Raw genomic sequence first — 22,810 nt, 5'->3', positions numbered from 1 at the left:
AGCGCAGCAGGTCATAGTCCACACTTAATTATTCACCTGGCATAAATAGTCATGGTCAAGAGGTGCCTCGTGGAGTGCAGACACCTCATTGGTCAGCGCAGCCTGCCAAGCAGCTCTACTCCGGCTCTCCCCACCTTCAAGCTCCCCAGGTGGCTGGTTGTCCTCCTCCTCCACAACATCTTCCAGCACATCCCCGACACCAACACAAATGTTATGCAAAATTACACACGGCCTCACCAGCTGTGTACAAGGCAGACCAAAAAGATACAAGATTGTTGAGCTATGAAAAAACATGAACACAAAAGATAGTGTGACTTTAGCAGTTGTTAAGCATTAACTGCTATTTTGAGTAGGATACTATGATTTGATTACGAAATCCACAACAGAAGTATTGCAATGATTTATTACCTTAGGGACAAACAGTGAATGTATTTCAAGTGCTTCTAAAAAGATGCACCTGAAGCGGGTTTTCATCATTCCAAATGCACGCTCAATGATTCTGCGACCTATGGAATGATGGTAGTTGAACCTTTGCCCTGCCATGCCTCTCACTGGCCTCTTATCAAGTTAAGTCAAGTCACCTTTATTTATATAGCGCTTTAAACAAAATACATTGCGTCAAAGCAACTGAACAACATTCATTAGGAAAACAGTGTGTCAATAATGCAAAATGACAGTTAAACACAGTTCATCATTGAATTCAGTGATGTCATCTCTGTTCAGTTTTAATAGTGTCTGTGCATTTATTTGCAATCAAGTAGAGGTCCTTTCTAGGTGCTGATCCAGCATCTGGTCTGGATACGTACTGGATCCGGGTGACTGCAGTGACCCTCTGATCTGGATACAGACTGGATTTGGTGGCTACGGTGACCTCAGAATAAGAGAGAAACAGACTAATATTAGCGTAGATGCCATTCTTCTAATGATGTAGCAAGTACATCGGGTGCTATGGGAAGTGTTTCCGGTTCCGGTTTACCTAATTAATGCAGCCTAAAAATCCTTTAATGGATTTGTATATTAGAAGCATATTAGTATGTTTTGTGTAAGCCAGGTTAAAGAGATGGGTCTTTAATCTAGATTTAAACTGCAAGAGTGTGTCTGCCTCCCGAACAATGTTAGGTAGGTTATTCCAGAGTTTAGGTGCCAAATAGAAAAGGATCTGCCGCCTAAAGTTGATTTTGATATTCTAGGTATTATCAAATTGCCAGAGTTTTGAGAACGTAGCGGACGTGGAGGATTATAATGTAACTGGAGCTCATTCAAATACTGAGGTTTATTTGTTTATTTAAAAGGATCCCCATTAGCTGACGCCGAGACGACAGCTAGTCTTCCTGGGGTCCAAACAATACATACAAAACCCAATAATTACAATCACAATTACTCCCAAATATATCATATGTAAATACACATAAGTGAACAAAAAAAAATAACAATACAAAAAGTACTAATTAAAATAATAATAAAATAATGAAAAACAACATGGCACACAATACAACCTCACTCAACCAATCCAGACAATATTATGATGTTGAAAACAAATACAGTCTTAGTCTTTTTTTAAAACTAGTTTTTCCCTTGATTTCACGAACCCCAACTGGAAGATTGTTCCAAAACACAATTGACCTATAAAACACGGTCCTCTTCATAGAGTCAGATTTAGGTAGGGGTAAAGAAATCTGTCGACTATTCGCCCCTCTTGTGTGATGTGAATGCTTATCTGAATAGTAAATTATATTATCATAAAGAAATTTAGGAGTCCGAGTATTAATAATTCTATGAAGGTATACTAACATATTAACAGATAGTCTATGCTTGACCATCAGCCAAGCAAGACGTTCAAGCATCTCTGCAACACTAGTTCTCGAAGAACAACCAAGAACCAGTCTTGCAGCCTTGTTTTGAGCCACTTGTAATTTTTTTAAATGACTGCTTGATGCAGCAGACCATACAACAGAACAGTAATCCAAATGACTCAAAACCAATGTACAAACAACACGACTAAACAGCTGTGGATTTAGAAACTGCACATTTAAGCATAACTGCAACAGCTCTACCCATTTTAGCAACAACTGTGTTAATGAGACCAGACCATGACAATGTGGAATCAAGCCAAAGTCCAAGAAGCTTTACCTTTTTTACTTGCTGTATATTTTGACCATTTACTTGTATATTAATTTTTAGGATTATCAGATAATCTATACTTAGAACCAAATATTATACTCATAGTTTTTGAAATATTTAGAACAAGTTTATTTGTTTTGATCCAGTTATACAATTTGCTAATCTCACAAGACAGAACCTGATTAAGCTCTGAAAATGTAGGGGCTGCATAATAAAGAGTAGTATCATCAGCAAACATAGTCAATGTAGCCTTACTGAGTTTATACGGCATATCATTTGTAAAAATTGAAAATAACAAAGGTCCGAGGCAACTTCCTTGAGGAACACCACAATCCAGGGACTTGCTACAAGATAATGCACCATTAAAATAAACTCTTTGCGACCTCTCCGACAAATAGCTCTTAAACCACTTGATTGCTGAGGAAGTAAAACCATAACTAATAAGTTTGGAAATCAAAATTTCATGGTCGATCACATCGAAGGCAGCACTGAAGTCCAGTAGTAGTGTACCCACTAGCATTGAATTATCAATTAATGTTAGCCAGCTATCCGACATTTGTGTCATTGCAGTGCAGCTGGAATGACCATACCTATAAGTATGCTGAAACATTGTAGTCAAATCATTGTTAGAAAAGTAATCTTGCACTTCGTTAAATACAATCTTTTCCAATAATTTACTTAGAATAGGCAAAATGCTTACAGGCCTACTATTTGGACCACAGAAAGTTGATTTTGTGTCTTTGGGTAAAGGAATTATCTTATCCCCCTTCCAAAGTTTTGGACACTCTCCACTAATCAGACATCTGTTAAAAATGTGACAGATTGGTTTAGAAATATGTCCAGCTGATAACTTCAACAGCCAACTGTCCAAGTTGTCTGTACCATCAGACCCACCAACAGCCAAAGATCTCAGCAACATTTCCACCTGCACAACATTAACCTGATGAAATTCAAAACTACACAGTTTATCTTTCATAATACACCTTTCAATTAACTCATTTGAGTTGGAATCAACAGTGTATTTCATTGTCTCTCTAAAGTTAGAAACCTTATTAACAAAATAATCATTAAAATAATTTGCAATCTGTATTGGCTTAGTCAAATAAACTCCATTCAATTCAACAAAAGAAGTACAAGTAGATTTTTCCCCCATGATTTCATTGAGTACATTCCACATTCTCTTACAATCTGTACCGATATCGTCAATTCTCTTGTGAAAATATTTTTTCTTTTTCACTCTGTTCACCTTGGTCACCTGATTCCTTAAAATACAATAAGATTTTCTGTCCTCAAGAGAGTCAGAAAGAACCGCAACCTTTTTAGCCTCTTCCCTTTGAGCCATTAAGCTCCTAACTCAGTATCAACCCAAGGAGCACTTTTGGCTTTAATTGTAAATTTCTTTAATGGGGCATGATTGTTAACAACTCTCATAAAACAATCCATAAATAAATTAAGAGATGCATCCACATCATCAATGTCACTTATCAAATTCCATTTAATATTATCCAATTCATTTAGAAAACTCTCCTCATTAAATGCCCTATAAGATCTTTTCATAATGATTTTAGGACAGGCTCTAGGTAGCTTAGTTCTCCTAGAGACAGCAATACAGTTGTGATTACTAAAGCCAACTGTTACAGAAACGGGTGTTGAGCACATATCAGGATTATTAGTGTAAATATGATCAATACATTTTGATGTTAAAGATCCTGTATTGTTACTAGAAATTCTTGTTGGTTGATCCATTAATTGAGATAAACCACATGTGTCTGTCATAGTTTTAAGCTTATTCTTCAGAGGACAAATATCCGACAGCCAATCAATATTTAGATCGCCCAGCCGGTATAGCTCTCTGTTCTCTTACGAGAGCTCTCTCGTACTGCGTCTTAGCTAAGACGCTACGGGAAAAGTCTCTTTTCACGAAATACTGAAGCAAAAAATTATCCTTAATTTTGTATTTTTGTAAAGCGCATTTGCAGAGGTGGAAAGTAACGAATTACATTTACTCGCGTTACTGTAATTGAGTAGCTTTTTTGTGTACTTCTACTTTTTTAAGTATTTTTTTAAATCTGTAATTTTACTTTTACTTAAGTATATTTTGTTTGAAGTATTGTACTTCGCTACATTTTAAAACACATTAATTACTGAGTAAAAAAAAAAAAAAAATCGCTCCCTGGAAGCTATGTCAGTAAATAATGGGCAGGAGGGCAAACTGGCGCTAAAATCACAAGAAAGATGCAGACGGACAAAACAGGCGTTAGTGGTGCAGACACCGCTGAAAACGAAACCCCGTAATATTCTGAAGTTGAACTCAAGGAAATGAAGTGAACCCCTGGCCATATGTATGCTCTATTATGCTGTGTATGCTGTGCTTGCCTAGGGAGACCAAACTAGCAGCTTATAAAATCTCGACAGGACATCAACCCCACGTAAGCATATAGAGGTGAGCTAAATAATTGCGTCATTGCATTGGTGGTTAAAATGATGCTTTGACATTTTAGCAAGAGGTTTTGCACAAATTAGCCAAAAAGACTGGTGCGGAGTGTGCGATATATATTGTCTGCGATAATATCATAATTGTTGTTTTAATGATGTACGCGCGCATTTAGAGTGTTCTTTCACTGTGTGATTCAGTCTGTTGAAATGCATTTAGAATGAAATCAATCAAAATCATTTAGAATCAAAATCACACAAAGAATGCTGTCTTTTCCTCTAAAAATCATAATCACACACACACACACACACACACACACACACACATATATATATATATATATATATATATATATATAGATCAGTGGGGATTTCTTTAAGACTGCAAGGGAAGCTCAGCTTCCCCTCTAATGTAAAAAAAGAAACCCAACGGTCAAATATGTACTATTGTGTATTATGTATTGTGTTAATCAGCTACATGTCGGCTGACTCGATTTTCTTCTCATACATTCCCGTAGCGTCACAGTGCATTTCCCTGTTGAAGCCGAGCGTCCATTGACTTCGATGGGGCTGCTGTGAACAGTTTTTTTCAGTGCTCCGAAGCTAGACGGTCATTGGATAAATGCTGCGATTATGTCCCGCCCACGGACGCTCAGCGTCTCTGGAGGTGAATGAAGACTGGGCTTCCGCGTGATGATTGGAGGATCTGTCGATCTCCTTTTGACTGACAGCGATCTGCACCATAAGAAGTCGGTGAAGCTGTTTCACACTCAGTCCCATGATCGCGGATTTCTCAAGTGTATTCGAAAGACAAACTGCGGCAATATTTCTTGATATTTGTAAAATGCAGAACCACCACAAAATTAAATTGGTAACTAAGACAGATTGAAAATGTGCGCGCGCACACACACACACACACACACACACACACACACACTATAGCCATCTAGTGATTTATTACAATTTTTAAACTGAATTTCCCCAAAAATGGGCAAAAATCTTACATTAAACCTTATAAAATTATCCATGGTATCCCCATGTATGAAAATTAGAAATCTGGGTCTTTTATGAAGTGAATTTTACCTGAAAGGCTTTTTTCTTTTTTGTAAAAAAAAAAAGCCTATTTAAATAAATATTTATTTATTTATAGAAATGTAAAAGATTTAAATCCTCCAAAAACTGTACAAAGTTTAGTAAAAACATAAATGAACAGAGTAAAATTATATTTGTAAAAAATTTAAATATTTTACTATTACAAAATGAAATGTTATTGTCTGGGGTCAAAAAGACCCCGAGTGTCACTACAAATGAAGACCATCAGAGGGTTATAATGTAGGCCGAAAATGAGCTTCCCCTCTTTGAAAGACCAGCAGCCGCCACTGATGTGTATATATATATATATATATATATATATTTTTTTTTTTTTTTTTACAACAGGACAGTAAACTAAGAGACTTGCGTTTTAGACACCATATTGCCATTGTTTTTGATCTATTTCTACAACAAAAATTTATTCCAAACACAGCCACCAAAGCAAAATTTTGCATCTCTGAGCAACATGACAGTGTTTCGTTTCTGAATGAATCAACCGTTTAAATGATTTGGTTCAATCGCAATGACTCACTTATTAACAGTGACTTGCTGACACATACTGGCCATTTTAATTTCACATTTAAAGTATCTTTTGATTTTTTTTTTTTTTATAATTAAGTTTTTACAATTTCAAATGAGTATTCAACATTTTATGTCTGGCATATCAAAACATTATTCATGCATTTGTAACTGCAGGTTAAATGCATTCTTCTCCTGCACTAAACAGTGTAATACATCTAAATGCCACATCCGATGAAGCTTTTGCATTTCCTCTGTATTGAAAAGATGAGTTTGTTGATACTGATTTGCCAGATAACAGCCCAAATGTTTTATTATTCTAAATAACTGATTCCTTTAATTAAAAACAACTAGTTTGAGATTAATAGACCTATCCCAGGGGTGTCAAACTCAGTTCCTGGAGGGCCATAGCCCTAACCCTGCTCCAGCACACATATCATGTAGTTTTCAAATAAACCTAAATGATTAGATTAGCTGGATCAGTTGTGTTTAATTAGGGTTAAATCTAAACTGTGCAGGACTGTGGCCCTCCAGGAACTGAGTTTGACACCCTTGGTCTGTCCCATTTTTGACTCCCTCCCACTGGTTAAAATGTAACTAAGTAATTTTTACTCTGAGTAAATTTTAAATGAGCTACTTTTTACTTTTACTTGAGTGGATTTTTTAGACTGGTACTTTTACTTGTACTTAAGTAAAATTTCATTAATGTAATGGTACTTTTACTTGAGTAGAATATTTTTGTACTCTTTCCACCTCTGCGCATTTGCAGCAGTACACAGCCATAGGCGAGACGGCTCCTTCGCTCATTGGCTTGTTCTGCGGCAACTGCACAGCCTATCCAGCGCGGGCTGATGCAACATCAGACCAATAAGGGCGCTTCGCGCCCTTCTTGCCACTTCCCGCCGAAACGGGTGTGGCCCAACCTATAAAAGGAGCTCGAAAAGGCTGACTCACCTGATTTTTCATCTCTTCAGCGAAGCTCACGCATCTCTGGATCACGGAGGAAGCAAGCGCCGTCTGAGAAAGCACATCAGCAGGACGAGCCATTCTGAAGCTGCTGGCATCGCCGCCTTCCACTGCCGTTCCTGCTGCGCTATTCGGCGCCTATATCCTTTCAATTCTGTTATATCCAAGCTGTTCTTTATGTGTGTGTGTGTGTTCGCCCTGCGACACACACTCGTAAAAGAGCTCGTGGCTTTTTTAAGATGCCTTCCTGCGGCTCGTCAGAGCCCCACTCAGCGAGGGAGACCGGTACGTCATCTGTGTCTCCTGCCTGGGTGAAGATCATGCAGCGCTCGCTGACGGCGGATGCCCCCACTGCGAGCTGTTGCCATGGTGACTCTGAGGACTCGCCTGGCCTTTTTCTCTGAGCCTGCATTCTCCGCTGCGCTGAGGCGCCGTAAAAGCATCGCTTCCAGCGGATTCCGGAACCGTCTTCAGCTCAACCGCCCTGCTTCACCGGCTCCGCCTGCATCGCTTCCCGGTGGGCAGCGCCCGCTGTTTGCCGGCGCGTCGTCCGAGGAAGTCGATCTCAGGGCCGCGTCGGGGGAAGAGGACACGCGCTCTCTGCTAGCTTCGGGCAGTGAGGGCTGGGCGAGCTCCGAGGATCTCGCGCCTTCTGCTCAGAAGCCCAGCAGACGAGCTGACATCGAGAAGGAGCCGGGGCGAATGCTCTTGTTGGCCGCGATGAGTCTCGGCCGCGAGTGGTTTGCACCAGCTCTCGTTCCCGGCTGGATGGTATTTCCCTTTTGAATGAGCGTACTTCTCAAAGCCCGCCTCATTTCTTCCTGAGTTTCACGAAGAGGTGGCGAAGGCTTGGAACGCTCCATATTCAGCGCAAACTCATTCGTCTGTCTCACTAGCATTCTCCACACTGATGATGCTAAAAACAGGAACTACCACTCACTTCCGCCGGTGGAACAGGCGATAGCGACGCACCTTTGTCCGCCCTCTGCTGGACGGCGGCAAAAGCGGTGTTGCCATCTAAAGCCTGCTGTGTGACGCTGCGTCGGCACTACTAACGATGGCTGCTTCATCGAAGCGCAGGTGTACGAGTTCCGCTGTGGCCGAGCTCTCACCCAAGCGCGCCGCTGTTTCAGTTCCAGGAATTGTGACTGTCTCAGCGTTTTCTGCAATGTGCAAGCCTGCACAGTTGCCCGCTTGCCTGCAAACAAAAGCCGTTATCACAACAGCTTCAGCAACGCAGCTCGAGACCCCCGTTCTCGCTCTACCGGCCGTCGCCCCGCGCCGCGGGGACCGCGGCAGAGGATTACGGTGAGGCCGGGAGCCCCGAAGCCATCCTAGGAAAGCCATCTACGCATGCTGCATGACGCTGCGTCGGCACTACACACGATGGCTGCTTCATCGAAGCGCCGGTGTACGAGTTCCGCTGTGGCCGGGCTCTCACCTAAGCGCACCGCTGTTTCAGTTCCAGAGATTGTGACTGTTTCAGCGTTTTTTGCAATGCGCAAGCCTGTACGGTTGCCTGCTTGCCTTCACACGAAAACCGTTATCACGGCTACCCAGATATTTCCCGAAAAAGGTGTAATTTCTGGTGTCCCGGCCACGGCCGATGGTGCTATAAATGTAGTGACGATGCCCACTGCTCAGTGCCCATCTCCACATATAAGCACAGCCCTTCACACAGGGCTCGCGCCCATAAAAGCGACTCAAGTCGATCACGCGCACTACATAGTAGACGTGCCCACTCCTCAGTGCCCACAATCACTATGTCACACGCGTCATGTGGTTTCTGTAAAAACGAAACCCGTGCACGTTCGTCCGGCCATGGCCGATGGTGCTATAAATGTAGTGACGATGCCCACTCCTCAGTGCCCATCTCCACATGTAAGCACAGCCCTGCACACAGGGCCTGCGCCCATAAAAGCGACTCAAGTCGATCGCGCACACTGCATAGTAAGCGTGCCCACCCCTCAGTGCCCACAATTACTATGTCACACGAGTCATGTGGTTTCTGTAAAAAAAAAAAAAAAAAACCCGTGCACGCTGCACCGGCCACGGCCGATGGTGCTATAAATGTAGTGACGATGCCCACTCCTCAGTGCCCATCTCCACATGTAAGCACAGCCCTGCACACAGGGCTCGCGCACATAAGATCGACACAGATCGGTCGAGCGCGCCGCATAGTAAACGTGCCCACTCCCCAGTGCCCACATACACTATGTCACATACGGCGCGTGGCTTCTGTAAAAACGAGGCCCGTGCACGTACGCTCTGCACAGGCAGACAGCGAGTTGAAAGTGGCATATGCAGCCCACAGTCACTCGCAGACATATCAAGTCCCACGGGACCTGCTCAGCCTTCCCCCAGTCGGTTAAGCGCCGGGACGGGGTCGAGGAGGAGCGATCTGCCCGCTGTGATCAGCGCGCTCCCCGCCTCAAATGCGCAGCACACCCGAGCGCCGCCGTTGCCCGGTCAACAGAGCGCACTTCGCATCCAGCCCTTAGCCATTCATGCAGATGCATGGTCAGCGCTTCCAGGGGTTTCGGATTGGGTGCTTGGCATTATAAAGAGAGGCTATTCGCTACAGTTTTTTTCAACGCCCTCCGCGCTTTTCAGTGCGTGTCGAAACTAAGGTCAAAACAGAAGTAGCACACATACTTCGGGCCGAAATATCAAAACTGTTGAGCAAAGGGGCTGTAGAGCCTGTGTCTCAAGCTCAAAGCGAAGGGGGGGCTGTACAGCAGATACTTTCTGGTGCCCAAGAGAGACGGGGGTCTCAGGCCCATACTGGATCTAAGACAGCTGAACAAGGCATTGATGAAACGCAGTTTCAAAATGCTTACGACCAGGAAACTCCTCGCGCAGATTCGCAGAGGGGACTGGTTCATGTCAATAGATCTGAGGGATGCGTATTTTCAAATACAGATAGCGTCAAACCACAGGCGATATTTGAGATTCGCCTTCTAGGGCCAGGCATACCAGTTTACAGTCCTCCGTGGCTCCTCGTACGTTTACGAGGTGCATGGATGCAGCGCTCGCTCCTCTCAGACTCAGAGGCATACGAGTGCTGAATTATTTGGACGACTGGCTGGTTCTGGCCCGATCACGAGTGGAGCTCGTGGACCACAGGGCCGTTTTACTCGATCACCTCGAGAAGCTCGGCCTCAGTGTCAATTGGGCGAAGAGTTCGCTGAACCCCAGTCAGACGATCCTGTTTCTGGGTATAGTTCTGAACTCGTGTTCCATGACGGCGCGGCTGTCACCACAGCGTGAATCTGCATTTCACTGCATTTCAAGGTCGATCAGAGCTGTGTTGCGGCTCTAGCACCTTGGACATCGAACGGCTGGTACCGATCAGGTGTAAGCCCGGGGACTTCCCAGAGTGTGAAAATGGTGTCGACAGACGCCTCCACTTCGGGATGGGGAGCGCTGCTCGAAGGCAGACCGTCCTTTGGCCTATGGTCAGAACGGGAAAAGCTCCATCATATCAACTGCCTGGAAATGCTGGCAGTGGAAAACGCGCTGACGCGCTTTTGTCCCCATATCAAGGATCACCACGTCGTAGTCCGTGCGGACAACATGTCCATGGTGTCCTACATAAATCGCCAGGGCGGTCTCGGGTCCCGAAACCTGTGCAGGCTGACGGAATGCCTCCTGGTTTGGGCTCAGCGCAACGTGCGCTCGCTGAGAGCAGTGCATGTGCCTGGACTGCAGAATCTGGGTCCAGTCAGGCTGTCCAGAGGCAATGTTCCTACGGTTGAATGGTCTCTACACCCGCAAACAGTCCGGCTGTTGTGGGAGAGATTTGGCATGGCGGAGGTGGACCTCTTTGCGTCCCACGAAAACGCTCACTGCCCCGCGTTCTTTTCCAAGAACGAAAGCGCGCTGTCACAGAGATGGCCGTGCTGCCCGCTTTATGCGTTCCCTCCCGTCTCCCGCCTTCCGCAGGTGATAGAACGGGTGAGAGAAACGAGATGTTCAATAACTGCTTGTAACACCTCTTTGGAAGAACCAACCATGGTTCCCAGATTTGATGCAGTTAGCAGATGTCGCCCCGTGGCCGGTACCGTTGAGGAGGGACCTCCTCTCGCAGGCCAGGGGCTCGATTTTGCACCCTCAACCGGAGTTGTGGTCCCTCCATGTGTGGGCGCTCAATGGTTACCCGCTGATCTCACAGTGGGAGTGCTAAATACCATCACTCAGGCTAGAGCTCCGTCGACACGACGTCTGTATGCCTCGAAGTGGTCGGTGTTCTCCAGCTGGTGCACACCTCGAGGTTATTCACCCCTTAGTTGTGAGGTGACGGAGGTCCTCTCCTTCCTACAGGAGCTGTTGGATAAGGGCAGAGCCCCATCCACGCTCAAAGTTTATGTGGCGGCCATCGCGGCGTTTTCCGAAACGGCGTCCGGTCAGTCAATAGGAAGGAACGATTTAGTCATCCGGTTCCTCAGAGGAGCTAGGAGGCTGAATCCTCCCAGACCTCCGTCAGTCCCTATGTGGGACCTCGCGGCGGTTTTGGAGGCCTTGAAGGGTCCCCCTTTTGAGTCATACTCAAACCTAGGCACGGTTATGTGCCGAAATCCCTCAACACACCGTTTCGGGCTCAGGTTATTGCCCTGTCTGCCCTGCCGGTGTCAGGGGAGGATGGAGACTCGAGTCTTCTTTGCCCTGTCAGGGTTTTAAGAGCTTATGTGTCTCGCTCTGCTGCCTTTCGGCAGACGGAGCAGCTGTTTGTCTCGTTCGGTGGACGTTCCAAGGGAATGGCTGTTTCGAGACAGACTCTATCCAGATGGATAGTTGACGCCATAGCGTTAGCTTATGCTTCCAGTGGCCTTCAGTGCCCGTTGGGCGTCAGAGCACACTCCACAAGAGGCGTCGCCTTGTCGTGGGTGTGGTCTACTGGGATCTCCTTGCAGGATATATGTATGGCGGCAGGTTGGGCCTCGCCGTCTACAGTCATCAGGTTCTATAACCTGGAGGTCCCCGCCTTGCAAGCAAGGCTGTTGTCGGTATAGTCGAATCAGGGCCCTGAGGGGAATTCTGAGTTCACGGGCGCTATGCGCTGCCGACTGTTATATGGGCAGTATTGCGTAAGACCCGCATTGCCACATTGGTCAGGCCTTGCCTCGGCTGTGTGATGTCATATTGCCGCATCTACGGATGCTGCTAGATATAGGACGGAGGGCTTTTTCCCTTTTCTGTCCTGGACTCTCTGTGAGTCCCTCAGGTGACTGTGCACTGTAAATCCTGGGCGTTGCTTCAGGTTTATTGGTGTGTGATCCCTGCGTGCACGGCGTTTTACATTGGGTTCCCGTAGCGTCTTAGCTAAGATGCAGTACGAGTAAGCTCTCGTGAGAGAACGTACTCGGTTACTAAACGTAACCTCGGTTCTCTCTAGAAGAGCGAACGAGTACTGCGTTCTCTGCCGTGCGCACGGTTCACTCTGGTTCGCTTCGGCGATGAAATAAATCAGGTGAGTCAGCCTTTTCGAGCTCCTTTTATAGGTTGGGCCACACCCGTTTTGGCGGGAAGTGGCAAGAAGGGCGCGAAGCGCCCTTATTGGTCTGATGTTGCATCAGCCCGCGCTCGATAGGCTGTGCAGTTGCCGCAGAACAAGCCAATGAGCGAACGAACCGTCTCGCCTATGGCTGTGTACTGCTGCAAATGCGCTTTACAAAAATACAAAATTAAGGATAATTTTTTGCTTCAGTATTTCGTGAAAAGAGACTTTTCCTGTAGCGTCTTAGCTAAGACGCAGTACTCGTTCGCTCTTCTAGAGAGAACCGAGGTTACGTTTAGTAACCGAGTACGTTTTCCTCAGTCACCTTGTCTTGCATATTACATAAACCATTTACATACTCTATCCTGGCACTAGGTGGCCTATAACAACAACCAAGAATAATCGGTTTTAAATGTGGAAGTTGTACCTGTAACCATAACACTTCAACATCATCAAGCATTAAGTCATGTCTCAGTTTAACAGGGAAATGATCCTGTATATAAATGGCCACACCACCTCCAAACCGGTTTCGATCATTTCTAGAAATTGAAAACCCCACTATATCAACTTCTGAATTGTCTATGAAGGGATCCAGATGAGTTTCAGAAATCATAAGTATGTCTATTTTGCTTAATTGCAAAAATTAAGACAGGTCTTGAAATTTGTTCCTTAGACTACATATATTAATATGTGCGAGGATTAAACCTTTAGGTAGTTTATTTATACTGGTCATCTTAGTTGAAGGTAAATAAGTCATATATTATAATCTAGTTGAATATCTTGTACCCTAAGTTATTTTATCATCGTCAAATAGGCTACATACATATAAGTCCTGCACACAGACACACATGAATGTACACAACCATATATAAAATTGAGCTTTAAGCTCATTAGGCCAATAACTGACTTTGTCCAGCCCTTGTGTTGTTGATCAGTTTATCATACTTCAAACTCGCTTTATCACCTCTCTCTCTGGCAGCTTTCACCTTCGGCCACAACTCTTTCCTCCTATGTAGCACAGCTTCAGAGAAATCTTCGTTAATGTAGAGGATGTTAATGCCCTTTAATTTCTTGGCAGAAGAAAGAATCAGCTCTCTAGCTTTAATGCGAAGAAGTTTGACAACAATTTTCCTTGGCCTTCCCCTCTCCTGAAACTGACCAAGTCTCTGGGCACGCTCAATGTCCATGTGTATTCCATCTAAGCCCAAGTTTTTTGAAAACATTTCACACACCTTTTTCTCTGATTCACACCAATTCTCACCTTTCTCGTCAGCAATGCCATCAATTAAAATATTTGTTCTCCTGCTCTGGTTTTCAATGTAGTCAAGCTTGTTGAACATTGCATCCAATTCCTGCTTGGAAGTAGTGATGTTTGTCTCGAATGCCCTTATCTTTGCCTCAATCTCAGTGCATCTCATCTTCTCCTCTTCAAACTTTGTTTGGGTAAATTCCAAGTTGGTCTTCAGCTCCTGTACATCTCTGATAACACTATTCAAATCTTTTGTTAGTTCCATCCATGATCAGCTGAATGAAACATTTGAAGTTATCTTGCTGCTGCAATAACATATCTTTATAGATCCCTCTCTGCTGCTCCATTAACTGGGAGAGTACACTCATTGTGACAACAGCATCCTCCTCACAAGGAGATGTTTTAGCATTTTTAGGAGGCATAATGTGTCTTACCAGGATGTATCGGAAGTTGATGAAAGTTGCAAATGTTGATGGTGACAGATCTGTTTGTCAAGGTCCTAGTAGGCCCAAAAGCCCATCAACTTGGGCTACAGCACAAGCTCAGCGGATAGTGGAAATATTGTCCTCAATATTGAGACACAATTTAAATAAAATGCAACTTGAGTCAATTAACCACTAAATTTGAGAATACCAGAAAGGATTCAGTAGATTTTTGTTAGATTCTAAGAGGCCAGGTTCTCAGAGAAAACTACTGGCAGCCATCTTGTGTACCTTCTTGTGGTGCTAAACCATTCAGGGCTTTATAAGTAATAAGCAATATTTTAAAATCTATACGATGTTTGATAGGGAGCCAGTGCAGTGTTGACAGGACCGGGCTAATATGGTCATATTTCCTGGTTCTAGTAAGAACTATTGCTGCTGCATTTTGGACTAGCTGTAGTTTGTTTACTAAGCGTGGAGAACAACCACCCAGTAAAACTGACTATGCAGTCCGTTAATATTTCAAATTAGTATGTTTCTCCGGGCCTCGAAGAAATATAGAGCTGAGTATCATCAGCATAACAGTGAAAGCTAACACCATGCTTTCCTAATGATATTTCCCAAAGGTAACATGTAAAGCGTGAAAAGTAATGGCCCTAATATGGAGCCTTGAGATATTTTATACTGCACTTGTGATCGATATAATACTTCATTCACTGCAATGAATTGATGGCGGTCAGATAAGTATGATTTAAATACAATTGCATAACAACACATCTCCTTTGCATAGAATTGATCAGGTTGTTGATTGTGGCCTGTGAAATGCTGGTCCACTCCTCTTCAATGGCTGTGTGAAGTTGCTGGATATTGGCAGGATCGTATACACCGATCCAGAGCATCCAAAACATGCTCAATGGGTGACATGTTCTGTGAATATGCTGGCCATGCAAGAACTGGGATGTTTTCAGCTTCCAGGAATTGTGTACAGATCCTTGCAACATGTGCCCATGCATTATCATTATCAAATGATAGCATTATCAAAAATTGCAACATCTGTGGCATTGTGCTGTGTGATAAAAGTGCACATTTTAGAGTGGCCTTTTATTGTGGCAAGCCTAAGCCACACCTGTGCAATAATCATGCTGTCTAATCAGCATCTTGATATGCCACACCTGTGAGGTGGATGGATTATCTCGGGAAAGGAGAAGTGCTCTCTAACACAGATTTAGACAGATTTGTGAACACTATTTGAGAGAAATAGGCTTTTGTGTACATAGAAAAAGTATTAGATCTTTGAGTTCAGCTCATGAAAATGGGGGCAAAAACAAGTGTTGCATTTATAATTTTGTTCAGTGTAAATAGTACTAAAATGAAATACTAACTAGTCCCTTTTTTTCTTTAAAAATGGTAAGTTTTAAGACTTTATTTTTTTTGTAATGTCACAATACTGGGACAGGGCAAGATCAACATTGTATAGGCTATACACACATTTGATGTTATGTATAAAAACTTATGTTTCATTCAAACTTTTATAATAGGTTATCTAACATATCTATTAGGTCTGAAAACATGACATGCAGACATTTTTTTAAGATATTGTGGTCACAAATGAAGAAACACAGTAATTCCCGTGATTTACTTTTTTGTGGCAATGTTTTATTTAAATCATGGCCATGTTGTAGTAATAAGTTCACTAATAATTTATGGAAACAAAGTCTTACATGTACCTATCTACTTCCTATTAGGTAATACAGTATATTGATGCTGGTCCCATAAGGATGGACAACTACCATGTTATTTAGATGTGTTATTTGTTTCTGCAGATGTTTGATGTGACAGAGGGTGCTGTGGGTAGTGTCAGCCCCAGTCATAACTTCGAGCCACCCCACTATGATGGCATCGAGTCCCTGGTGGTTAAGGGAGATTGTCTGTTTAGTGGCTCCAGAGACAACGGCATTAAGAAATGGGACCTGACCCGCAAGGACCTACTGCAGGTACAACCCACATGTACTGATGACAGGATCCATGAATACATTAAATATGAAACAATAAATATTTCACAACACACACACACACACATATATATATATATATATATATATATATATATATATATATATATATATATATATGTGTGTGTGTGTGTGTATACTGTCTTCTAGGAATTATAAATCATATAATTTACTACATACTACTGATTCTGCTACTGATGAGATGGCTTGCTCAGCATTTGAGATGGTCAGCTGTAAACTGGTCATTCATCTGAAACCCTCCACCTCCCCCAGCACCACCTGGCTAGAACTGCTACAGGATTTATGTACTATATGCCTAGTCATTAGGGTTTCTACACTGCCTTAAAAAGTCTTCAATTGTTTTGATTTAAATTTAAGGCCATAAAAACTCTTTAATAGTATAGTAAAATCTTAATGATCATTTTTAAGTGGCTTTACATTTGGGTTCAGAAAAGCAGTGATACAGATATGTGATATGGATGTACTGAAGCCCATTTCCACCATGTAAGAAAATTATTTTTTTTTTATCTCATAATTATGACTTTTTAAATTCATAATTATGACTTGTTTGTCATCATTTCTATTTTTTGTCTTAGTTTTGACTTAGTATGTCATAATTTCTATTTCTTTGTCTTAGTTTTGATTTAGTACATCATAATTTGGATCATCTCAATTTTGGCTTACGATGTCAACATTTTTACTCTCATCTCATTAACTTGACTTTTTAATCTTTTAAATGTGATTTACAGTATGTCAGATTCGACTTATCTCAATACAGTATGCTTAACACACTTAAGTACTTTTAAAAAGTGCACTTTGTAATATTAAATTAAAAGTTTTACTTTACATTTTAAATGTTTATTAATCTGTTTTCATGCTTAAAAGTACACCTATTTTGATGTTCACTAAAATACTAAAGTTTATTCAAAGTACTTGATTATAATCTTAACTGTAGTGTGATATTTGATTTTACATTTAAAATAAATGAAAGATTGGCTAATTACAATTAATATAAATTTAATCTATAATACATTTTCAGTTAACATGCAATAAAGTGTCCGGGAATATTACATTCTGTTCATACTTAAAGGGTTAGTTCACCCAGATAGCAAAATTATGTCATTAATAACTCACCCTCATGTCGTTCCAAACCCGTAAGACCTCCGTTCATCTTGGGAACACAGTTTAAGATATTTTAGATTTAGTCCGAGAGCTCTCAGTCCCTCCATTGAAGCTGTGTGTACGGTATACTGTCCATGTCCAGAAAGGTAAGAAAAACATCATCAAAGTAGTCCATGTGACATCAGAGGGTCAGTTAGAGTTTTTTGAAGCATCGAAAATACATTTTGGTCCAAAAATAGCAAAAACTACGACTTTATTCAGCATTGTCTTCTCTTCCGTGTCTGTTGTGAGAGAGAGTTCAAAACACTGCAGTTTGTGATATCTGGTTCACGAACGAATCATTCAGTTCACCAAATCGAACTGAATCATTTTAAACGGTTCGCATCTCTAGTATGCAATAATCCACAAATGACTTAAGCTGTTAACTTTTTTAATGTGACTGACAATCCCTCTGAGTTCAAACAAACCAATATCCCGGAGTAATTCATTTACTCAAACAGTACACTGACTGAACTGCTGTGAAGAGAGAACTGAAGATGAACACCGAGCCAAGCCAGATAACGAACAACAGACTGACTCGTTCACGAGGCTTAAGTGTCCATATACTACTTCCAGGACCCACTCTAGCAACATTATAATGCAGGTGTAGTAACTTCCACAAGGAAACTTAGCCAATCAGTTGATTAATCAGTGCTAAAGAAATCAGGAAGAGGCTAATTACTTCATCAGGAAGTAAATCAATCAGGGCTCAAACTGTGCTTGTGTTTATCCATGATTTGAGGAGTTGACATGTTGGTTGTCCTGCAGCAGGTACCCAACGCTCATCGTGACTGGGTCTGTGCTCTGGGAGTGGTGCCGGTGTTTCCCATCCTGCTGAGCGGCTGTAGAGGAGGAGTTCTCAAACTCTGGAACACGGACACCCTGAGTCCGCTGGGAGAACTCAGAGGCCACGACAGCCCCATTAACAGCATCTCTACCAACAGCAGTCATCTGTTCACCGCATCAGAGTGAGTACTACGCACACGTGAAACTGCAACTGGAAATCAATCAAAACAGGATTAAATTCAGAACTCAATACTGCATACTGGAGCTGAACTGGGTCATTTGCTGTGTAATCAGGGGGCCCTAATTTTTACAGAAGTTTTTGCAAAGTAGACTACATGAAAAGTATAGTAAAAATATCCTAGCTTTGCATATATTTTGCACTAAATTAACAAAAAGATATTTAATCATTTCCATTTATATGCACCAACATAACGGTGTAATTCATGGTAATAAACAAAGCTAAACATTTTAATGCATGTAAATTGCCTGAGTAAACTTCCATGAACATTTTAAAGTAAGAAAGCACAAGAATGGTTGAATTGGAGTTTTAAATCCGTTCATTTAAATGGACCATTTGAATTGAGTAAATCAAGGAAATGAACTAAACTTACAAGCTCTAAAATTCAGTTTGTAGCCCTCTTATACTCTAGAGAAACAAAGGATAGCAAAATTAATGATATGATAGGTGGTCAAATAAAAAGTGCATTAAATTTGTTGTTTTTAACATTGCTCTTTTTTATTTATTTTTTAATATTTTTTTTTTATGGGCAGCACATTTATATATCAGAATAATAATATCAAAATAGCACCCATCAAAAACTATTTATTTTCCAAAGTTCTGTTATTTTAGTTCACTAGAAGTAAACCATTAATATATATATATATGTGTGTGTGTGTGTGTATTAGGGCTGGTAATTTAACGCGTTCATTAGATTAATTATGGAGAAAAATAACGTCTTAAAATTATTAATGCATTTGGCGCACTTGTCCTGCCCCAGACCATTGTGGATCATCTGCCATTTCATACAGTCGATTGATGACTAATATGAGGAAGAGCAACAACTTACTGCGTGATGGAGCCTAGAAAACATTCCTAAAATTCAAGATACGGGGCAAAACGCCCGTTTGAGATTGTGTTTAATATTTACATCACATAGTTAAGAAATATCACACGAGCTGTATGCTACGTGCAATATCACACTATTGCAAATGTGATACTCAGCTTATACAACAGTTCATTAAGAAGTTAATATTGTGTTATTTTAGACACAATGTTGTCTGTTTTGCTAAATTTTGCCAACCAGAAGATAAAGACAAATCAGAACTGTTCATCTACGAGCAACCCACAGCAGCATTTCATTTCTTAGTCCATGTTTTGAACGAATTTCACACGTCATCGAAGGGTAACTCCCCTTTTTGGGGGAAAACAAACGGATCCCCCTGATACAAAACTCGCTCTAGTTTCTTGATAGCAAAAATGGCACAAACATACACACTCTCTTTTCCGGCCGAGGACCATGAGCGGTATTTAAAGAAGCTACTGGATACGGTGTTTACAGAAGAGTCCCTTTGAAATGGTCCAAAACTGGATTAATGACCCCACACAGTGGCCAAATATGGACATCTAACGTTACCATTATCTCGTGGAATCACCAAGTAGCTTATTTTTTGTCATTAACACACTCACAGTATGATAAACTAGACGATGAGGCCATGTCAAGAGGAGTTGGTGGTTTACTTGGATCATATTTCACTTGGTTTAAGCTATTAACGTTAGCTCTCATTAGGCACGCTACCTTGGCTGTTAACTGATTTTCCGTTTGAAATATTCGCAGGCTAGGACTAAACAATATCTGTTTGAAATTGTGTCTGACAGGCCTGTACACATCAGAAACAATGAAAAACAAAAGGTCCCTGGAGCGAGATCTGTATCAGGGGAATCCGTTTGTTTTCCCCCAAAAAGGGGCGTTACCCTTCGATGATGCAAAAGTAGCTTTGGTCTATGGTGATGATGATGTCACACACTGATCGGTCTGATGGTGATGATGATGTCACACACTGATCGGTCTGATGGTGATGATGATGTCACACACTGATCGGTCTGATGGTGATGATGATGTCACACACTGATCGGTCTGATGGTGATGATGATGTCACACAGTGATTGGTCTGATGGCAATGATGATGTCACACACTGATCGGTCTGATGGTGATGTCACACACTGATCACTGATCGGTCTGATGGTGATGATGATGTCACACACTGATCGGTCTGATGGTGATGATGATGTCACAAACTGATTGGTGTGATGGTGATGTCACACACTGATCGGTCTGATGGTGATGATGATGTCACACACTGATCGGTCTGATGGTGATGATGATGTCACACAGTGATTGGTCTGATGGTGATGATGATGTCACACACTGATCACTTATCAGTCTGATGGTGATGAAGCGCTTCAAGTCAAACAAGCCTAATGAATCAATGAACCATTCATAAAGAACCCTTTACTTCACTCCTGAATTAATCAGCCATTTGAATGAATCAAATGAATGAATAAATGACTCGATGACTTAATCATTAAGACATTAACCACCACCTACTGGCAGTTTTAGTTTATCATTTAGAGTATAATTTCATTAAATAAATAATTTAATATTTTCATAGTGATAATAATAAAATTAAGAAAATAAATTATTAAAGTTATAGTTCCCCCAACCAAAAATGACAATTCTGTCATCATTTATTCACATGGTCCAAGAGAGTAGGCTATATGTAATCAATTTTAATACACTTCCCAGCCCTACACTGGTTGATATTCACTCTGACTCTTATCTGGCTCCACCCTGCAGTGACCGCACAGTGAAGATCTGGCGTGCGAGAGGAAGTCTGGATGGCGTCGCAGATGTGGCCGATGCGATCGACGAGGCCACCAGTAACTGATGACTCAACACAACTGCTGTGTTACTACGGTAACGCAGCTGTCAAAGACATTTGCACTTTGACCCCATTAATAAAACATGGATATCCAGTCGACTCTTCGGCATTCAACACACACATCCCGACAGAATCTACTCGAATCAGAATCTTCTCACCATGGTTGCTTTGGACGTTTCCGTTTTCCGTCTTTAGTGATGTCCCACAATTAGGCAAAGTCAACGTCACTTGCTAAATAAAGCTCTTTGTCCTTACAATAACCATGTCAGCTGGGTTAATTCTAACAATCAAGAAGATGGCTGTGAAAACAATCATGTTGACGCAGAGTTCAGTTGAGGAAGAGGAACCGAGCATAATGCATCAAGCAGAGCATTATGGAGCGCAAGAGTCTAAGCACTAACTGGGTGAAACCTCACTATAACATACCCAGGTCATAGTTCATCTCAAAATATTGAAAAACATATTTTGCATTGAGGTTATTTACTTTTTTTTGTTGTTTTTTTTTTTGTCTTTTTGCATTACGACCATTATGCATATTTCCCCACAAATCTTATTACTATAATAGAAAAATCTGACTGTCTGTCTATCTTTAAGATTAAAATTGCAACAAATACCAAAATAATCTTTTTTGGTAAATTATTTCTGCTAAATAAATCCTTTTGGTGTTCCATAGAGGAGAGAGAGTTTGAAAAAAATCTGGAAAAAAAATGGCCAAATTATAATATATTGCAATTGCTATTTCTTTGTTTTGCTTTTGATGTTTTAGAAAAAAAGAATGTTTATACTCAACAAGACTGCATTAAATTTGATTAAGAATACATTAAAAATATGTTTTAATTTAAGCTGATTGAATCTAAACACTTTTAAGTATTAGATAATTATAGTAATATATTCATTATTAATTATAAATACTGTGTTAGTACTGTATAACGATCACCATTGAAAATATTCCATTCTGTTGTATTCTATTCTAGGGCTGCAATAAAAAAAAAAGTCTTGACCTGATACAGTAAGCAATTAACACTTGAGGAGAAAAAGGAGGAAAACTCAGTAAAATGATTCCAAGAAAAAAGGTCTTTAAAAGTGACAAAATATAATTTCTGATTTTTCTTTCTCTTTTTTTTTTGAGGTTGAACTATGACCCTTATTTTTTTCATCTTTGGAATCCCCATGACCTTAACTGAGCTCATGTTTGGTGTAAGTGTGCCACCATTGAAAGTGTGAAATCATCCTTCTGCTTGTATCACATATATATACTCTTTATCAGTGTAGACTGTAACAATATAGAGTTCTGTATCACACATCACTCCTCACACTCGTTCTGTGTTGCTGTCACTCCATTAACCTCTTTCTTACAGTTGTTCATGTCTGTTGGGTCTGTGTAGCATTCAGATAAACACACTACACACTGTTCTGTATATATCTATCTACTGAAGAGAATAACTCGTGCCTGTACCACTCATCTCTGTAGTGCAGTGTTTCTCCCAGACCTCCAGTAAATGTGCTAGTTTACATGTCAGACTGTCTCCCGGCATTGTGCTCAATGAAATAAACATATTAAGACTGACTTAAAAGCTTTTGTAAGTAGGTGTTTAATGCTCTTAGTTTTTC

At 41.5% G+C, this 22,810-nt stretch overlaps 1 pseudogene; it reads left to right on the top strand.

Annotated features, from left to right (window-relative positions):
• Positions 1 to 21,459, top strand: part of LOC132133022 (kinesin-like protein KIF21A) — an 87,253-nt pseudogene extending 65,794 nt beyond the window's left edge.
• The last annotated feature ends 1,351 nt before the right edge of the window (positions 21,460 to 22,810 follow it).

The sequence above is a fragment of the Carassius carassius genome, chromosome 50, assembly GCF_963082965.1.
Source record: "Carassius carassius chromosome 50, fCarCar2.1, whole genome shotgun sequence".
NCBI lineage: Eukaryota > Metazoa > Chordata > Actinopteri > Cypriniformes > Cyprinidae > Carassius > Carassius carassius.
The sequence above is the reverse complement of the archived record's forward strand: the minus strand, read 5'-3'. Positions and strand labels throughout refer to the sequence as shown.